The sequence below is a fragment of the Mauremys mutica genome, chromosome 4 (assembly GCF_020497125.1).
Source record: "Mauremys mutica isolate MM-2020 ecotype Southern chromosome 4, ASM2049712v1, whole genome shotgun sequence".
In the NCBI taxonomy this organism is placed as follows: domain Eukaryota; kingdom Metazoa; phylum Chordata; order Testudines; family Geoemydidae; genus Mauremys; species Mauremys mutica.
In genome coordinates, this window is record NC_059075.1 from 78,469,337 (window position 1) to 78,477,926 (window position 8,590).

An 8,590-nucleotide genomic window follows, 5' to 3' on the forward strand; every position below is an offset into this window, starting at 1 on the left:
TAGGGACTGAATGGCTGGGCAGCAGTTCTGCAGAAAAGGACCTATGGGTTATGGTGGACGAAAAACTGAATATGAGTCAACAGTGTGCCCTTGTTGCCAAGAAGGCTAATGGCATATTGGGTTGTATAAGTAGGGGCATTTCCAGCAGATCGAGGGATGTGATCATTCCCCTCTATTCAGCACTGGTGAGGCCTCATTTAACGTACTGTGTCCAGTTTTGGGCCCCACACTACAAGAAGGATGTGGACAAATTGGAGAGAGTCCAGCGGAGGGCAACAAAAATGATTAGGGGGCTGGAGCACATGACTTATGAGGAGAGGCTGAGGGAACTGAGATTGTTTAGCCTGCAGAAGAGAAGAATGAGGGGGGATTTGATAGCTGCTTTCAACTACCTGAAAGGGGGTTCCAAAGAGGATGGATCTAGACTGTTCTCAGTGGTAGAAGATGACAGAACAAGGAGTAATGGTCTCAAGTTGCAGAGGGGGAGGTTTAGGTTGGACATTAGGAAAAACTTTTTCACTAGTAGGGTGGTGAAGAACTGGAATGGGTTAGCTAGGGAGGTGGTGGAATCTCCTTCCTTAGAGGTTTTTAAGGTCAGGCTTGACAAAGCCCTGGCTGGGATGATTTAGTTGGGTTTGGTCCTGCTTTGAGCAGGGGGTTGGACTAGATGACCTCCTGAGGTCCCTTCCAACCCTGAGATTCTATGATTCTATGATTATTTGAGCAAAATGCCCATAGAAGACCATGGCAGTTCTCAGAATATGGACTTCAGATTTTGGCTGAATATTAATCAGTTGGAGTGGAGTGGGGAACAGGATTTGAAATGAAAAAAAAGCCTCGATATTTAATAATTCACTTTAATACAAGATTTGACTATTGTTCTTTTAGTCTGTTTTGGTTTCTTTCAACAGACCAACTTTTTCTTTTTTTTATAAAAGGCATCAGTTCAGTATTGCATTACCTGACCCTCATGTTGCGTGTTTAACTTAATAATGATTCGAGACTGTGAAATAATGGGCTCAAATGAAATTTAATACAAAAAATTCAAAGATTAATCAGTACTATACAGAACACAGAAAGACAATATACCCTGTAGATGGTGACGAGAAGGTAGTTTGGTCCCTTCCTCTGTACCTAGTGGAATGCTGACGGTGTTCATTCCCCCAAATTAACTTCCTAATCCTCTTTCCTTTTATGTGGTATGAGACAAAGAAACTCATTTTTGGAGGGAAATATCCTTTACCATGATACATTTTACCATGTGTTCCATTTTCCTAATAATGGATGGAATTTCATTTATGGTCCTCAGTTTACCTGATTGATGAGTAAAAAGAATCTCTAACTTACAGCTGTGACAACCAATGGTGCTTAACGAGTTAAACATCTTTCAGTGGGTTATTATTTTATCCATTATAGAATCCATCTGTAATAACAATTATTCCTTATTAATTACCCAGTTTGTTTATAATAACATACTTCTTAGTTTGAGGGGTCTTTTTCTGGACGTCTTTATTCCCACAGACTTGGAGATGCTGAGGATAATTAGATACAGCCCAACACTCAATCACATAAAAATTCCTGAGTACATGTCACTCTCATGTTAAGAGCCAACGTTTGGGCCTTAGAATTCAAACACACTCTTTGCAAATATCAAAGATTCTGGGGGAATAGTTAATATGCAAATACATTTAATATACAAGAAAATACTAAAAAGTTAATAAATATTAACACTGTGTTCCCCCCCCCCACTGTTGTATTGTGTATCTCTTTGGCTCAGAAACAGATCCCTTGGAACAGCAAGCCTGTACTGTGCATTCCCTGAGTGATGTGGATTTGTCAAATTAAATGAAGAATGTCTCTCTCTCTCTCTCTGCCTAGCTCATTGCCCCCACTTCCTTCCAAATTCTGATTTTTACCTTTGGGATTCTCTAGAAAAAAGGACTGTTGCATTTATCAATCATGTAAAAGTCACAGTTCATGATTATAATGATTATAAAAAATAGGCCTGAGACAATCCCCACTCCCCGTCAACCTCTAATCCAAATACTCTTGAACGCTTGTGGGGGGTTAGAATCGGACCACATTTGCATGCAATGAGCTATTGATCTGAGTATCTCAACATTTTTAAGGGGTGTCAGGGAGTGGTTTGTAGGGTTGAAATATGGATCAGGATCCAAATGTTGTGTCTCAGATCCATCTCTTATGCATATAATTAATCACTTCATACAATACTATTCCACAGCTGAGGGATGCCAAAAATACTAGTTCTCTGCCTCAAGGAACTTATACCTTAAGGACAAATCATGTGCACAAGTTAGACACAAAGGCACTCAGGATTTGCAATGCTGAGCATCATGGCACCAAACTTTTTCTAGGTTTCTAAAAGTATCACAGGAACAACAGTGTGATCCACAAAGCTGAATGTGGAGCCTAGACTCTCTATACAACAATGGGGAAAGAGAGGTGCCTAAGACTGAGATCCACAAAAGATAACACACTAGGTGGGGAGCCACCAAAGCTATCCAGTGCTAAGCCTCATCCCTCCCTTGGAGATAGGCATCTAATTCCAGGCTTCAGGGATGCATCTATCACTCCTAGAAACCCACAGACATGAACCCCTCTCCTGGAGTAAGTCAGTTTATGCACCTAGGGCATTTCTTGCAGGAATGAGTTAGGCACCTACCTCATTCCATATACAATGGCGGGGGGAGAGGGGCGGGATGAAGGTAGTGGTGCCCAACTTATAACTGTTAGCCCAGTGTTTAAAGCACTTTCCAGTGATGCTGGAGATCCAGGTTCAATTGCCCCTCTATGCCAGAGGGGGAGAAAGTATCTGAACAGGGGTCTTGCACATCTCAGGAAAGTTCTAACCGCTGAGCTATGGGGTATTCTGATGTGGGACTCCCTCAGTCTCTCATATTGAAATTGTCCCATTGTGGAGAAATGATTAAATAGTCAGTGGGGGAGACAGACAGACAGACAGACAGACACACACACAGACACTCTGTAGTACAACGATTAGAGCACGACCTAAGAGGTGGGAGGCCCTAGGTGCAGTCCTCCTGCTCCAGTCACTATTATTTATCCATAGTGGAACAGGTTCAAGATTTGAATTAATAAGTCCTGATTATTATTATGATACATAATCAACACAATATTTTAAGAAGTCTAGTAGCAAGGGCTATTTTTTTCCCCTGTATCCTGCTGGTACATGTAGTTTAATACATATTTATCATCCTGAATTCTATGTGAGTCACCATGGAAATGGCCCATGATGTTTTGCAGAGATGGTCTTAGGTCTTAATAAATATGTTCCTATAGACAGATGAATCTACTGTACAGGGAATTGATGATTTATCACCCTACTCTACTCTCTATCAGGCCATCTGAAAGAAGCAGGTGCTGCAATGACCCATAACCTTCAATTGTGTAGGTCCTACATTTTAAGATGGGTTTCTTATTTTTTTAGTTTTGTATTAAAGTGATTCAGTAGATGTCACTGTTCCTACTGATGGCCAAGTTACTACTGAAGCACAATGATCCATCAAGATACTGGATGGAACCTTGTAGCTGTAGATCACAAAAAGAACAGATGTAAAACTGAGGTCCTGACCACTTGTGGTAATTAAAAATCCCATGACACTTTTAATAATAGTAAAAGGTGTTAACCTCGCTATCCTGGCTGCACTCCATATCAGATAATTACATTCTGTGTCCCTGAATTCCTTCTGAATTTTCAATCATTTATATTTAATTTCCTGTGATACTCTGTCATGTGGTACTGCTGGTGAAGAAAGGAGCCTGCAGCAAAATTAGAAAGGAGTAGAACCTGTGTCTGGAATGGAAAAGCAGAGAGACAGACATCTGGGGGAAAGGAGAGGTAAAGCAAAGAAAAAGGAACTAGAGACTGGCTTGGAGGAAAACAAGAGGTCAGAAGAATAGATGGCCCAAAAGAGATAGAGAAAAGCCTGGATGGCAGACAAGACCTGTAGCGTAAACAGTTCTTGAAGATAAGAGAAAAAAGTATGACTTAAAAAAAAAAAAAACCCACAGAGCAAGACAAGATCCAGGATGTAATTCTAACAAAGGAATCCTACCCCGCAAAGCATTCCAAAATGAAACAAGGGTATAATACAACAAAATGTTGGTGAAAGACTGATGTTCATCTCCTGACTCCAGTCAAATGGCATGGGTCAGGATTACAAAAAAGTAATACCCCAGCAAATGGGAAGGGTTAATATTCATTCATACCAGTAGCTATCTATGAATTAGGGAATGTTGTGAGAATTGGGCCTACAAATTTATCTGGATTGTCATTTTAACTGTAAAAAGTATGTAAAACCAAGTGACTGGATTATGTTAATGCCTTTAGCCTATATATTCCATCTAAATTACTACAAAAGGACTCATCAAGGAAGATGCAAACTGAGCTATAATTTCTTAATTTTTATTTGCTGTTCCCAAAGTTGCAACAGAATCTAATTAGAAAAAAAAAGCTTATATTGCTTTTAACATTTAAATAACATTCCCTGGAAGAAATACATTTTTCCCAAGAGTTTGCAAAAATAGAAAATGTCTCTGCCCCCCTCATAATTAATGGGATTTTTTTAACAAAGTCATTCTTTTACCACCTGGGTTTTAGTGCTTCTGGAATGATTTGTGAGAAACTTCAGCTGTTCTTTGTGAAAAAGACTGAGTGCATTGGAACAAAGTTGCCCTCCAGCAGCAGTTATATTCTTTACTTTTAATTCTCCTTTAAGCCACCTTGATATTCTAATTTCTAGTTACTTCCCTTTCACAGTTTGCAGTATCATCATATGCCTGGCATTATAGATGCATTCTGGCAGCTGCTTCTATAATCTGCACTAGAACACCTGGCCAAGTCAGCTGTTTTTTGGTGAGGGAGAGTTAAAAGTGGACAGTCTTGTGCCCACATACTTAGAGGAACGCAAATGGTTGAAAAGGTAGGATTAATATCACACTTTTCAAAATTTGTGATTGAGTCTATGGAAAATAGTATTTTAATTTCCTTACATCAGCCATGTTTGACGAACCATCTCAAGCAATCCTTCCTCACAGTGGCTGCACTAAAGATAGGTGCAAATATCTCCATGGTGCCTTGCAAAGGATTTAACATTTAGGCCAGACTGATATTAACCATCATGATACAACAGAAAGTAAACATTTGTGATCAGTACTAACTACAAAGTTGTAGAATCTGCAGATCTTCCCAAAGGTGTTTCCTATGATTTTCCTCTCTCTCCCACATTTCATCATGGTTTGATCTCAGTACAGCTACGAGTGGGCAGAAACCCATATACATGGTGTTGGAAGGGGTGGGGGAGTACACTGCTATTTGCACTATAGTTATGACTTTTGTTAGTCTATGGCTTATACTGGAAAAAACAATTCTAATACATTTATTAAGGTTTACCATGACTCAGTTGCCACACAAGCATTTCTTTATTTGTTTAAAAGCCACTTGGCATTGGTTATATCCAATATATAAATAAAAGCATATGCACTCTTATATTCCATAGCACCAATACAGTTATAAGCAATGGCTGAATTGTTGCAACCCGATCAGGCCCTGGAGACATCTTCCCCATCATGGCATGACTTCAGAGGAGTAAGGAAAAGCTCTGACAAAGAACACCTACAAAACATTGCTTTTTTATGCACTATAACAATCAAATGATGGCATTGCTGGTTATTGGACCTGAGCTAAACTCAGCTGAAGCAGTTTAGATCAGCACTTCGCGCCAGTCAAGGTTTTTCCCCTTATCTCATTTTACACATCACCCCCAGGGACTTTTGGACTAAGCATTTCTAACTAATTATTTACTGCACCTGGTGCCCAATGAATTATGTTTACTATATTTCCCACATATTAAATAAGATAAGGCAGGTATTCAAAGGGTCACCGTAAGTTTTATACAAACAATCTTTCTTTCTCATGAGTTCATTGGGGGAGGGAGAGGGGAGTGGGTCACATTCTTTGGGCCTGTTACTCATGCCAATATCCAAACTCAGTTTAATACCATAGTTCATTCAGGCCTAGTTGGGCATCACTCAAGGTTAGCTGATTTTCTTTATTTAAAATTGAGACTACCAGGAACCTTCATGTTATGCAATAGCTAAGCTCTCCCTTACCCTCAATTTGTCTATCACTTGTTGCATCTTGTCTCATATTAGACTGTAAATTTTGTATGCAAATTTTCTGTTTTCTTATACATGCATATAGAGCCTTCCACAATGGGAACCCAGTTCTAACTGGGGCCTGTAGCCAGTACCACAATATAATCTCTTTACAGAGATGAAGGACTGAACAAGCTAAGGAGAATGAGAAACTCTCTCACTGCTAACTATGGTGTACCTCAAGTGTACTGGTGTAGCAGAATAGCCCACACTATTCTATATGTAAGAGACTTATTTGCAGAGCTGTCTGATACATTTTACCAGCAGCAAATTTACACAGGGGAAAATAGAAAAAAAGGAAATCTCTGGAATGAGTTTTAAGGTGAAGTGTTCTTTATTATTATGGATGAGTGTTTTATTTTCTCTAAAGAGGGATATGAAGAAGGATAGAAGGAAGGAGAAAGGCATATGTAAAAAGGGGTTGCCCTTGTAACAGTCAGACAGTTGAGATGAATACTGGAATTCACTCAAGTATGTCACAATATTATATAAGTGCTGTAATTTGTATTGACAGCATCTGTTACTTGTCATGGCCCAGAGGGTGCCAAACTAGGTATAAATTTGAAAATGCAAATTTTATAGCTTTCTCTAAAAGTTAAATTTTCACATTATACCTGAAACCATTAATAAATTCCACAGGTTTTCTCTCCCCCCTCCACCTAGCAACACACATTAAAACACACAAATTTAGATAGAACCATGCCTCTGTATTTTCTAGATTTAAAAAATGGATACACAGCTGAGAGCTGGTTGAATTATAGATAGAGCTGCTTGTATCATTAAAGAATAGAAGCCCAGTTCATTCAGTTCCTTAATCACAAGGCCATCTATCCTCCCATTTTCCTATCTCTTCATGCATACATTAATTTCTCTCAGGCAAAACCAAAACAAACAATCTTCATTGAGCAGGGGCCCCACCTTTCCTATCTGAATCCAGGAAGATCAGGCAGAGAAGTTTCCATACTGATAGATCCAGTCTGAACTTTGAAGACAGACAGAGGACTAAATTCAAACGAAACTTAGCCACAGTAACTTTTAGACATATAGAAAATTATTGGGATTTACAAAGCCTGAGTTCAGGACCTAGGCTCCCTGGTACAATGAATAGGAAGAGATAGGCACCTAAGAATGCAAACAACAAACATGCAAAACAGCTCCAGGTCTCTGTATATAGCCAATTAGAGATAGAAGGAGTGGGGCCGAAGGATTCCGAATGTGGGAGGGGGCTGTGGGTTAAGGCAGGGAGTTAAGGTGTGGGAGAGGGTGAGGGCTCTGGGCTGGGGGTGCTGGCTCTGGGATGGGGTCAGGGATAAGGGGTTTGGGGTGCAGGAGGGGGCTCTGGGTTTGGGGGGGGCGTAGGGCTGGGGCAACGGGATGGGGCTCAGGTTTGGTCACGGGCTTACCTCTGGTGGCTCCCAGTCAGTGGCACAGTGGGGCTAAGGCAGGCTGGCTGCCTGCCCTGACACTGTGCTGTGCCCCAGAAGCAGCCAGCAGGTCCGGCACCTAGGTGGGGAGGGGAGCAGGAGGCTCTGCACGCTGCTCTTACCCGCAAGCACCACCCCAGTTCTCATTGGCTGGGTGTGGAGCCGGTGCTTGGGGTGGGGGCAGTGCGAGGAGCCCCATGGCCCCCCATCCTAGGAGCAGGACCTCTGGCTGCTTCCAGGGTGCAGCACAGAGCCAGGACAGGTAGGGATTAGCCTGCCTTAGGCCTGCAGCACTGCTGACTGGACTTTTAATGGCCTGATCGGCAGTGCTGACGGGAGCCGTGAGGGTCCCTTTTCTACCTGGCATTCTGGTCGAAAACCAGACACTTGGCAACCCTATGCTCTCCCTCTGGATAGTGGAGCCTAGGGACTTCTTCTCTCCTCTTTCCTCCAGACTGCAGACTGCTGACTCCTGGCTAACTGCTGGCTACCTATATCTGCCTGGATATTGAGAGTATTAGCTTCAATATCCAAAATGAGTGCAAATAGCTAGCTGAAGGGAAAACCCTCTTTGAAGCTGGGTGCTTCTGGTCAGCTGGGCTCCCTTTTTTGGGGAAGGGCAATGGAATTTTTCTCTCTCCTACCCTGCAAAGAGCACCTATTGAAGTCCCCCTGCCTTGAAAAGAGCAACGGGGGAGATATGCCTTCTGGAAACCAAGTTTCTTGCCTCCCTTCCCCCCAACTCAAAGTGCTGGTTTGGGCTGGACACATACGCCTGAACAATTCTAGTCACATGTAGGCTATTTTGGGTGTTGTTGATTGGCTAGGCATGTCAGATAGATTCCTGGTCCTCTAACTCCTCCTTCAGCCCAACCTCTAAGCTGTCTGTATCTCTGGCTGTCATTTTAGGTTTCCCCACCTCTGCCTCTGTTTGTGGGAGCTGTAGCTCTCAACTCCTCAAAATGGTC